General features: G+C 40.7%; 1 protein-coding gene across 6 annotated transcripts in view; it reads left to right on the top strand.

The window, feature by feature from the left end:
• The first annotated feature begins 490 nt into the window (after nucleotides 1-490).
• SEMA6D (semaphorin 6D) overlaps nucleotides 491-11,604 on the top strand; it is a 563,670-nt gene continuing 552,556 nt past the window's right edge. For all 6 annotated transcript variants that reach the window (XM_070423454.1, XM_070423474.1, XM_070423470.1 and 3 more), the window contains exon 1: nucleotides 491-550. The gene's annotated coding sequence lies outside the window, so the exon portion shown is untranslated. The remainder of the gene's footprint in view (nucleotides 551-11,604) is intronic.

Below are 11,604 nucleotides of genomic sequence, written 5' to 3'. Positions count from 1 at the left end.
AAAAAAAAATGCATCCTCACATACAGTATACAATACCTAAACCATCGCATTAACAAAATCCCAATAATGAGTTCCGTGCGCTCCAGGGGCTGGGGGCACGTGCGCGAGGACCTACAGGTCAGTCCCCGCCCAGCTTCCCGCGACCCTGGGGTTTCCGAGCGGAGGTGGGGGCTCCGCAGGGGAAGTTCGGAGCGGAGGGAGCGGCAGAAGCACGTGGGCTGAGGGGGTGGGAGGACGCTGACGCGGAGTTCCCGGTGGAAGTGTCAACGAGGAAGGAGTGGAGGGCCGCCGAGGTGACAGGGTGTGGTCTGTGGGGGAGCCGGGAGCCGCGAGCGGAGGGCGCCGGCCCCAGCAGGACGGAGGCGCAGGGAGGCGCGTGCCTGCGGCGCTCGGGGCGGCGACGGCGAGGAGCGCGGCGCGGGGCCGGCGGCCGGGAGTTCCCCGCCCTCGCCAAGTGCAGCCCGGCTCGCAGCTGCGCCGGCCGCCGGCGCCTTCCGCCAGGGCCGGCGGCGCAGACACCTGCCGCGCCCGGCTCCACCTTCGTGCCCAAGTAAGTCTCGCCCCGGCTGCCCATGTCTCCGCGCCTCCGCCCCTGCGTGCGCCCGGCGAGGAGTTCCCGCGGCGGAGCGGCGCGAAAGGCGCCCCGGGGAGCCTCGGCGGCGTCCGGGGACGCCCAGCCTCCCCGCGTCCCGGCGGCGCGGGGACCGGCCCGAGGCCCCGCCGCCCGCTCGCCGGCGCAGCGCTGCGCACGGGGTTGGCGGCGGAGTTGTTGGCACCGATGCTCCCCGTCTTTTGTGCTTTGCCCGAACCCAGAGCCTGGCCAGGCCGGGGTGGGGTGGGGTGGGGTAGAGAGGGGAGGGGAGGGAGCGGAAGCCACTTTATGGCTCCTGGCCCCACCCCTTGCCTCCACCCCAAATCCTAGGGGGATGCGAGGCGCCGCGGACTCGGGCGCAAGTGAGTGCCAGCCGCCCCCTCCCCCCAGTCGGGCTGGTGGGATGGGGTGGGCAGCCGGCCGGACCGCCACGCCGCCCCCTCTTCGGGTTTTCTTTTTAGACGCGGCATCTTTAACTGGTGGGTGAGGGAGGCGGGCTGGGGAATCCTGGGGGTCTGAGCGGAGAGAACGACCCACCTTCTCGCTCTCCTGGGTCCTGGAGGGGGAAGGACCGAGAGCCCTGCAGCCCGAGCGTCCCGCGAGCAGGCAGGCGCGCGGCCGGCGGCTGGCTTTCGATGGGTGGGTCCCTTGTCTGGCTCATTGTTCGCGGTGACTGTTCTTGGGGGCCCGGCAGAGCCTCACAGACCCCGCTCAGGAGCCACAGATACAAGTGACGACTTGGAGGAGTGATGGCCAAGAGCGTCAGGAGGAGAGGGCTCGCCCAGTTTGGAAACGGACTTCTCGGGGCTTGAAGGGCAATAGTAGTCGGCAGCGAAATCCGCTCCTGAGTGTGAAACTTAGATCTGACTCTGATTCACGGAGGCAGCCTAGGGAATCAAACCCTCAGAAACAGGGCGCGGTATTCCCGCCCGCCCCCCTCCCCCTCCCCCTTGAAATTGCCTTCAGGGTTAGGAAGATCGAGTTTTAAGTGTTAGGCTTCTCTTGTTAGCACCTGTTTCTCTTAAAGGTTCCTGGGTGTGGGTTTTAGTTGTTTGGGGGTGTTTTTTTTAATCCCACCCCCCACTTTTTTTTGGAATGCGTGTTTATTCCATTTGTGCCTTCAGCCAGTCGACTTGCATGGTTGCTGGAGAAGAATCCCTTTTTAAAAACAAAGTGCACTTTCCACTCTACAAACTGCCAAGCGCTAGCATAGACATCCATTGCTCCCCGCCCCAGCCACATGCTACCCAACATTCATGGAGGCAGGAATGTGCAGCGGAGGCAAAGGGAGCCTGTTGTCTCTGGTTGGAGACGTCAGAACACCACTAGTGCTGCTCATTTCGTTGGAGGATCAGGACACTCTTATTTGAGCCCCCCCCCCCGCCCCCCCTTTCCATAAATGACAGTGATATCATGTTCATGGTTCCTTAGTCCACTATAAAGGAGGGTGCATTTCCCTGAGGAGGACATCCCTTCTTTTTCTAAGGTGCATGGGTAACAATCAGAATAAGCATTTGACATAAGAGATTTTAAAATTGTGATTATATATATCTAATATATATATAATAGATATATATCACACACGTGTGTGTGTGTGTGTGTGTGTGTGTGTGTGTGTATACATGTGGTTGTATTTCCATTTTATATTATGGTTGTAAACCCCAGTAGTTACTAATACACTCTACTGCCCTGGTTAAATATTACTTTGACTTCCCTGATGGACTTGCTAAGTGCATCAGTCTGCTGAAGCCTGGAGTTCCAGCCCCCAGGAGAAATAATATGAAAACCTCTCTCTGACCACAGTCTGATTCCACAGGGAAAAGCCATGCAGTAGGAGTATTGTTTAGAGAACAGAAAGCTGTGAGATCTATTCTAAGGTGGGGAGAGGGAGTTAGGTAGAAGAGAAATAAAAATGGAAACCTGAGTAGGCAACCAAACCATACTCACAATTCCACAAATACACACATGGAAAGTACACAGTGCTTTCTCTCTCTCTCCTTTATCACTTTAATGTTGATATCTTTAATGCTTTTCATCACAGTATTTGTGCCTCTTGTTATCCGGCTTTGAACAAAAACATATTATATTTTCAGCCTATTATATTTTGTATTTTCAATATCAATAGTGCTCATTGAATGCGTAGGATTATCTTTTAAACTGTTCTTTGTGTGTCTACTTGCATACCATGTTCAACTTAGTATGGGGCCACATGAGCAATGAATCAACCAGATTCTAATGAAGATTAAGATATGGAAGGTACCCACAGCTATGTATAAACTGTATTCTCATTTAACCACCTTCCCACATGACCAATTCTAGCTAGTTGCTTCTTCATCTTCTGCAGTCTCCAGACTCCAAATTCTTGTCCGGATTGATTGCTGCACTAAATCTTGATTGTACAAAGACCAAAACTTAATTATTTTGGTCTCCTTTATCAGTCAGCAATGTTTTAGTGTTGCCAATTTAATTATATCATTGAAATATATATGACTGTAAAGTATGTTGAAAAAGGTCCTTTTAAACTTGTTTCTTCACACAGAAAAAAAGTCCTTCTAAAGCCATAATTTCACTGCTGTGAGGCCCCCTAGCCATTTGTGTTTATTGAGTTTACTGTTCCACATGAAGAAAGAACCATTGTTTTGTTGTCTAGGAGCTGAAGGAAGATGGAAAGTGAGAAAAGAATATCAAGCACTTTAAAATGCTATTATTTTCTCTAGTGGGAAAACTATTTTTTTAAAGTAAATAGTGATTATTTTCTTAAAGATACACTAAAACCTTACTAAAGGATTCAGAGGAAAAGAAAATTTCAGGATAGAAATGCTATTACTAAATAATCATAAAAGGTTGCTGTATACAACAACATGTATTTTGAACCAACCTCATAACACATTTTCTTCTTTCTATGGAATTATAAAATTTTATTAAATTATTGTTATTAAACATAGAAATCTCATCAAAGTCAATATTGAAATATAGTGTCTTTTTGCAAGTGCTTTAATTGTAATAGCCTATTTGTTGAGATGAAAAAGAACATCATTGATGTCATGGTGTGCTTTGCATTTTAAAATAGTAGCTAATGAATTACAAACATTCATTACTCCAGAACCACTTGCTGAAATTTCTCAGGACCCCCAAATAGAGAATTATTTGTACTTTATACTATCATTCAGGCTCTTGCTCAGTTTATATTCATCCCCTTTTCTTCTTCAAAATTAATTGCCTTTTAAATTAATACTCTATTGGCTCTGAATCTTTTTTTCCTCATGCCATAGATTTATGTGTAAATATTTTCAGCATGTCCGGTTAGGGGATTTGCTATTGAAAACATGTAGGAATTAGTGGGGGGAGGGGCAGAGAGAGAGAGAGAATGAGAATAATTTTTATTAAACCTGGAAAGAGGACTTAACACAGGAAAAGAAAGGTGGGTTTCACTGAATAAAATTCATCCAGGAATACTTCTTTGACCTTTAAAAGTCCAAGCTATGTAGCGCATAATATACATTTGAGTAATTCAAGCACTAACTTCACATAGCATAGGCAAATTAAGAGAGTATCATCCTGTCTTTGCTTTGTTACATTTGAATGGTGACTTTAATTCCATTCACTTTTCTTCATACTAAGTAATGCAATCTACCCACTGTTTTCTTAATTTTTTTTCCTTTTTGCCAGGGGTGGGGAGTAGATGCCTGGCTGGGAGGGAAGGGAATGCTGTTCTTTTTATGTAAAATTTAAAACTTTCATGTTCATTTTAGAAAAATTTTATTTAAGAAGTTCAGTTTTTTCCATAAGTTTAGTGATTATGAAATTTACTGAGGAAGATAAAAGTTGACACTGAACTTTCATAACCAAATGCAACCAGAAATAAATTGGTTACGTACATTTAAATTAATGCATGTAAATGTTCAATTTACTTTTTCTTCCCATAATCTAATATGAAGAAAAAATATTTAATTAGGTCTTATTTTTAGTAACCAATAGTCATTTAGGTTTTCTTGAAAAGGTAAACTAACATGACTAAATAAAAATATGAGCAATTGTGAAATAAATATATAAGACTAAGCAAATTAATCATTGTGTATATTTTTGATATATATATATATATATATATATATATATATTATAAATTAGTATTTTGAATCTCAGAGTTAATGTGAATTTTTTAACTGATTACATTTTGTTTTGGTTGGCCATTAGAAAGCTCGAAGTCGATCCAAGATCTAATTTATTGATCATATAAGGCTCCATGAAATGCATATGCCTGTTATTGTTCTCAATGAGCTTATCTTATTCTACTTACCTTCTCTGTCGAAATGTATTTTTTTATTGTGGAAGGAGACAAACCATCAAAGTTAATATGAATGAGTGATTAGAAATACAATCAAGTCTTCAAATATTATTGAGTAATACTATAAATGCTGAGTGGATGTTAGGCAAACTAAGGCATGATTTCTGCTGTAAAGATACTTATATTCTAGCTGGGTAGAGAAGACATAAGCACATAACAAATTAGCTAATAAGTGAGTCAACATATTTACACACATCTGTTGCATTAAATTGAAAACTCAGACCTTATTGTTAATGACGATCAACTTACACTTTATAGAAAAACACTAGTAATAGTACCAACTGGTAAAAGAAAGTAGCCATATCATTTCATTAGATATATATCCTCTGGGTGTAGTAAACTCCAAATAGTCTGAGGATGGAAATAAATGTTGGCAACATCATTGTGATGCTGTGGTACTGGAGACTTCCAGACACATCTCCCCTTTTTCTCCTTCTCTTCCCTTCTCTTTTTCTCTTTCCTTCTTGTCTTTCATTGACTTTGTTGCTTGCTATTCCATCAGCCCTTGGGTGGACCTGATTGACAGTAGCAGCAATTCTGATGGCAAACTAAACCCTACCGGGATGGCAGCTCATGAAATTTCTGGCTATGTAAATACACTATTTGTTCTAAGGGCTGTACTTAAATACAGTAGTTAAGTGTAAGTGCCCGGTGGTTGTTTCCCTTTGTACTTGAATCAACAACCCTTTTAAGCTTTAAGAAGGGACCACCCATAAAACTGTTCATTTTGACTGTAAAAAAAAAAAAAAAAACTTGAGAGGGGGGAAAAGAGTAAAAAGCTGAAAAAAAAATTGAACTAAATTATTGACCCAGGGTGACATGTTTATGGCTAAGGCCACGAACTCTGAATTAGACTTAAAATCTGAGTAGAAAACTGATTCTCATCTTCTCTATCTCCACATATTTTCCCCAGATATCTTCATTACAGTTAATGTTAAAAATCATTTAAAGTCTAAACGTACTGTTGTCCTAAACTGAAACAAACGTTCAGACAATGATAAATACTGACCATTTAAACTTGGCCTTTTAAAAAGCACATTAGATATAATGAAAATGTGTGTATTTTAGTATACTTACTTTGCTTCCAATGATGGTATAAATAGTGCATAAAGCTTTAAAATTTTCATCAAGTGAATGTTTCACTGACATGCAAATTAACTGCTGACATCTAAGGTGCATGCCATGTGATGACTCCTAATTGGCAAGTGAACCTCAGAGGGTTATTTATAGATTTCGTAGCAACAAGGTGCTGGAGTAACTTCTCATTGTGCAGCTCAATTCAAATTGATGTTCTAGCTTTGATTCTCTTCACTTTTTTTTCACAGCCCTTTTGATCTCTAAAGCCTCTCAGAAATAAGATACCTAAGGTGCTAAATATATAATTAATAATATTTGGGCAGAGAATTTGTCCTCAAATTATTCCTAAGAGATTGGAGACCAGTTAAGCCTCCCTCACCAGCTTGTTCAGGTTTGTCTAACTCTTTGGGGCTGTGAATTTAAACTCGAAGATTTGGTAACATCCATTTCCATCCAGAGCACATAGGATAAATGTTCACAGAAAAAGCGAGGAAGAAACTTGAACAGTTATCAAGTGAATTAATTTTTTAAAAATAGCTGCCTCTAAAGATCTAAGTGGAAATCCTATTTTATTTTCTAATGGCAATTGAGTTTCTTTTATCTCTACTTTCCATTACCTTTTGTGTATGAAGATTGCAGTGAGAGAATTATAATGTATCTGCAGTTCCCACGCTAGGTTATTAGGTTAAAGCTTGTGCCTTCCTTTCTTTATTCCATGTCTGTGTCTGCCTAAAGGTAGAACGATCATGAAAAAGTAAGCCCTTCCTTTATTCTTCACATTTTATGTTCAGTATGGATTTTGTACATGATCTCATGAGGCAAAGATATATAAGCTATAAATTTCACCCACAAAGATATAACTTATTAGAGAAGTTTACAAAGTATTTGCCTTTAGATATTTTCCATATGCTGCACATAGCCTGTAATATTCTACTTTCCCGACCATATTGGTGAAATGTCTGTCCTTTCTTAAAAATTTAATTAGAAGTCACTGTCTCTTTGAAGGAATCTGCATAGTTCAATTTAAACTTGACATTTTTTGGAAGAGTGTGTGTGTGTTGCGGGGGGCGGGGGAGGTATGTGTATATATGTGTGTGTTTTACAGTTGTATTGTAAACATGGAAATGTTTAAACAATCTAAAGAATTCTATACAAATATAGTGTTTGTTGTAATTACTACTGTCATTCTAAAGCTAAAGAGATAAACTAAATGTTGGATCCAAATCACATGAGGAATTGAATACTTTTCTTTTTTCTAACACTTTTGACTAGTAGCTGAAAATTTTGTTCTTAGGCCTGTTACTTTTTATTGATAAATGTCTTCATTAGTAGTGCATGGTAGGGTATGGGTATAATTGAGGTAACTTGATTTCTTGCTGGTGAAGGTTTATTAGGAAATTTATCTATTAATTAGAAAAAACTCACTTTTATATAAATACCGAATACATTAGATGCTGAGATAACAAAGAAAAGCAAACAACAAAAATGATCCCTGCCTTGAAGGAATTTAGAATCAAATGGAGACTAGAGATACTGAATAAATGTGGTGAATGAAATGATACAGATCATTATGGGATATTTGGGGAGCTATAACAGTAGGTAGGTGGTAGACTGGGAAAGTTTCCTGGGGGATTTGAAGGAAAAAGGACAAGTAGAAGTCTAGAGGTGAAGAAGCAATAGATAGGGGTCTCTGGCATAGAGGTGCTGGGAAAAAAGAGAGAAGTGAGGCACATATAGAAGATCCAGAGGGTTCAGGGAAGAAGAACCATACATTAGACCCAAGACCAGCAGAGCAGATAGAGATCAAGATTTGGAAATTTAATCTTGATTAAACCCAACTGTCTTTTACTCCACACCTGTACCCACACAGCTGAACATTAGCTGAACACACCTAAGGAAAAATATATTCATATTCATTAATCTTAAATAGGTTCTTGAGGTTATCAAATAATCTTACTCTACTAGCCTACTCCACTCACTCTCCTGAAGACTGTATCATACTTCCTCCTCTCCTTAAACACTCAGTATCTCTATTTACACGCTCAAATGACAGCCTTGCTTCCTATTCACTGATATAAGTGAAGCAATCAGAAAAACATTTCCATAGACACCTAATGCCATATTTATTCACTTCCTGATATTTCAACCTATTACATTTTAGTGGAATATGATGTAGAAATATGTAAATGCAATTTACCAGTGAATAAAACTATTTCTTTAGACCTGAACTTCCATGTTTAGTTGTTTAGACTGGGGAAATAATGAGTGTTGGAGTCAAAGATTTATGTAAAGTGTGTTACTTAGAATAGTGAAAAGTTAGAAAGGATATATCTCCCCAAAGATAGAAAAAACAATAAAGTACAGCAAGCATCATTTAAAAGTATTTTTTAAAAGTATTGACAAGGTAAAAATAGATGATATAATATAAAAAAGAAAAAACTCAAAACTGTACATAGTATATGATACAACTTTGTGTATGTACATAGAAAAGACCAGAAAAAAAAGTGAACCATGCTAGAAAGTTGTCTTATTGGACAGTGAGATGAAAATTGTTATATATAGTAAATCCTTTGAAAATACACTCAGCTTAGTAGAGAGAACCTTTTTTATGAGAGGGGCCTAATGACACAGAAAATGTCTACTGAATAAACACAATAGTGAAAATCATCTCTGTAGTGGGATGCAACTGTCATTGAAATGTTTGCCCCCACCCGGCATTCCCCTTGCCTGCCACAGCCAAGCCATCAAAACCATAGAATTTATGGCTAAAATATATCACAAATCTATTGAACTTCCACCATCTCCGCTGCTGTTTGTCTGCAGTAGGACACTGTAATTTCTCGTCTGGAGCAGCACCTTAGCACCCAGCAGGTTTCCCCCACTCTTGCTCCTGCAGAACTGAGGATCTGAAAGTCAGGACTGCAATAGTGTTTGAAGCATGGACTCCAGGCATGGGCTGCCTAGGTATGAACCCAGCGTAGCCATTCACTATCTGTGAGACTGATGGCAAGTTACTTGACTTCTCTTTACTTCCCTTTCCTATCAATAAAATTGAGGATATTCATACCTATCTTATATAAGGTTAGTAGGATGATTAAACACATGATTGGCACAAAGTAAGTACTGTTATGTATTAGTTATTTGCCCAGACCTAAGTTAGATTGTACCTTTACTTATTTCAAATCCAAGGACTTCTCATTGCACCTTGAATTAAATCCTTATGGTCACCTGCATCAACATCAATGCTAGTCACTTTCTGCTTCCTCCCTATTTCCTGGAATACACCAAGTTCATTCTGTCACAGGGCTTTTGCACCTGCTGTTCCCTCTGCATGGAAAACTTGTCCTTCACGTCTCAGCTTCTGCCACCTCCTCTAAGAGCCCTTCCCTGACTTCTGCTCATCTAAAGGTCAATTCCTACTATTCCTTGTTCACTCTCCACACATTGTTTTCTTAACTGACCTTGTTACTATTTGAATGTTTCATTTGTTGACTGTTTTCCCTCTATTTGACCACTAGAATTTAAATTCTGTGAAGTAAGCATAATGCCTGTCATGGTTACATTGGTTTCCCCCAATACCTAGCAGAAGGTCTGGCATGTAGTACTAGGCAAATGAATAAATAAATACTGACTGGCTGGCTAGCTGGCTGGTTAAGAGTCTAACCATTATAATCATGGAATTGCATTTCTTAGTAGAGAACCTGGTGAGTGCTACATTTCAAGGTCCAGAGTACTTTAAAAATGCTTGTCAGAACACACGTGCAATTTGAAGAGGTAGAGAGTTTGAGAGGGTGCCGGGGAGTGACGAGTAGATTGGTGGACTATATACCTGGGCATGCTTCAGGTCAGGGACAGCCTAAATGGAAACTTCAGTTTTGGGAAATGCTGGGTTGGTTTGGGGTGAGGTATTGGAATGTTGAAGTTCAGCCTTCAAGATGAAATATCATACCAGTGTTTCACAAAGAACCAGGTTAAAAATACGTTATAAAGTAACTTCAATTGCATTTTACTTCTGGCTTCAGAGAATGTTGAATAGGACTCTGTCACAATGTCAAAATATGTGGATTAAAGACTTTTTAAAAAGTCAAATTAATTATTTGATGCTTTGCAGGGGGCGGGGGGTGGGGGGGGGGGGACAACCACAACTGTGTTCTCTCTTTGATTTAGCTGGTTTTTAAAATGGAAGTTAGTCGAACCAGAGTTTGTGTTGTACATGTGAGTGTGTATATCTTTAGGTTGTTTTTAGATAGAAACACAGTTCTGGAAAAGATGTTTTCATGTATTGCTTTTGATCATAAAATTGTAGAGGCCTGGAAAGTTTTGTATCAACTGATGTTCCCTTTCTTTTGCCAGGAGGTGTCACTACAGCTCACTCAAACTCACCAACGCATTCTGTAGGGACAGGCTAGAATTTTCTTAGAATGTATTACCCACCAAGCTCTCTACTAAGTTGCCCAAAGGAAATTTGATGAAAACAGAATTCTTTCCAAGTGCCTATTTTCCCACCAATTAAATATTTTCACTCTGAACTACCTGAAAACTAAAGGCTTGTTTAATATTCTGGAAACAAGTGGAATTTTTCCTTTGTTGAATGGGGACAGCAGAGAGAGAGAGAGAGAGAGAGAGAAAAAAGAGTAAGATAATGGAGGAAAGCAGACATACAGAAACATGAGAATATGAGTAAAACAGAAATGTATCTAACAATAACAGGCTACTTGAAAATCCCTGAATACAGTGTTCTCTCACCCATCCATTTTGGCGTGTGTTGTCTCTTCCATGCCCCTCTTCTCTGCCCAGGTAAGTCTAGCTTGCTCTGTTAGAACAGTTATAACTAAAACAAAATTACTCTCTGGTGTTAAGTTAATACAGTGTTCCAGGTCCTTAATACATATCATTTGTATCCTCTATGATAACATTATAAAATAGGTGTCATTCCTAAAAAAAAAAAAATTCAGGTGAGGAAAATGAAAATTAGGACAGTTACATGATTTGTATTTGTAGCTATGATTTGACCATAGACTCATCAGATTTCAAAAGCACACCATTAATGGTCCTTTATGTCTCCAAAGAGTCCCTCCCCCTGGAGCAGCGGTTCTCAACCTGTGGGTCACGACCCCTTTGGCAGTCGAACGACCCTTTCACAGGGGTCGCCTAAGACCATCATCCATATCGGATATTTACATTATGATTCATAACAGTAGCAACATTACAGTTATGAAGTAGCAACGAAAATAATTTTATGGTTGGGTCACAACATGAGGAACTGTATTTAAAGGGCCAGAAGGTTGAGAACCACTGCACTGGAGGCTTCCTAATGCCCTTCACCCCTGACAAATTTAAGTACTCCTCCTGTGTCCCACAATATCTGGTGTTCGCCCAGTATGAACACTCGTCATGACTGGGCCACAACCCTCTATTTTCTTCTGTCCCTCGTCACCTGGGGTTGGAGCACTTTGAGAGTGGATACAGTGTCTTATCTCTAGAACAGAGCATGAGGCCTCTAATGTTGAATAACTGGATGGGTGAACTGGAGAGAAGGTGCACCCAAAGATAGGGCTACACCGTGTGTGAAGATGTGGATGAGGAAAGC

Source organism: Myotis yumanensis, unplaced genomic scaffold (assembly GCF_028538775.1).
Source record: "Myotis yumanensis isolate MYYU_CA2020_CCGP unplaced genomic scaffold, mMyoYum1.0.hap1 SCAF_1, whole genome shotgun sequence".
Taxonomy (NCBI): domain Eukaryota; kingdom Metazoa; phylum Chordata; class Mammalia; order Chiroptera; family Vespertilionidae; genus Myotis; species Myotis yumanensis.
Note: the sequence above shows the minus strand (reverse complement) of the source record. Positions and strands in the feature narration are given on the sequence as shown.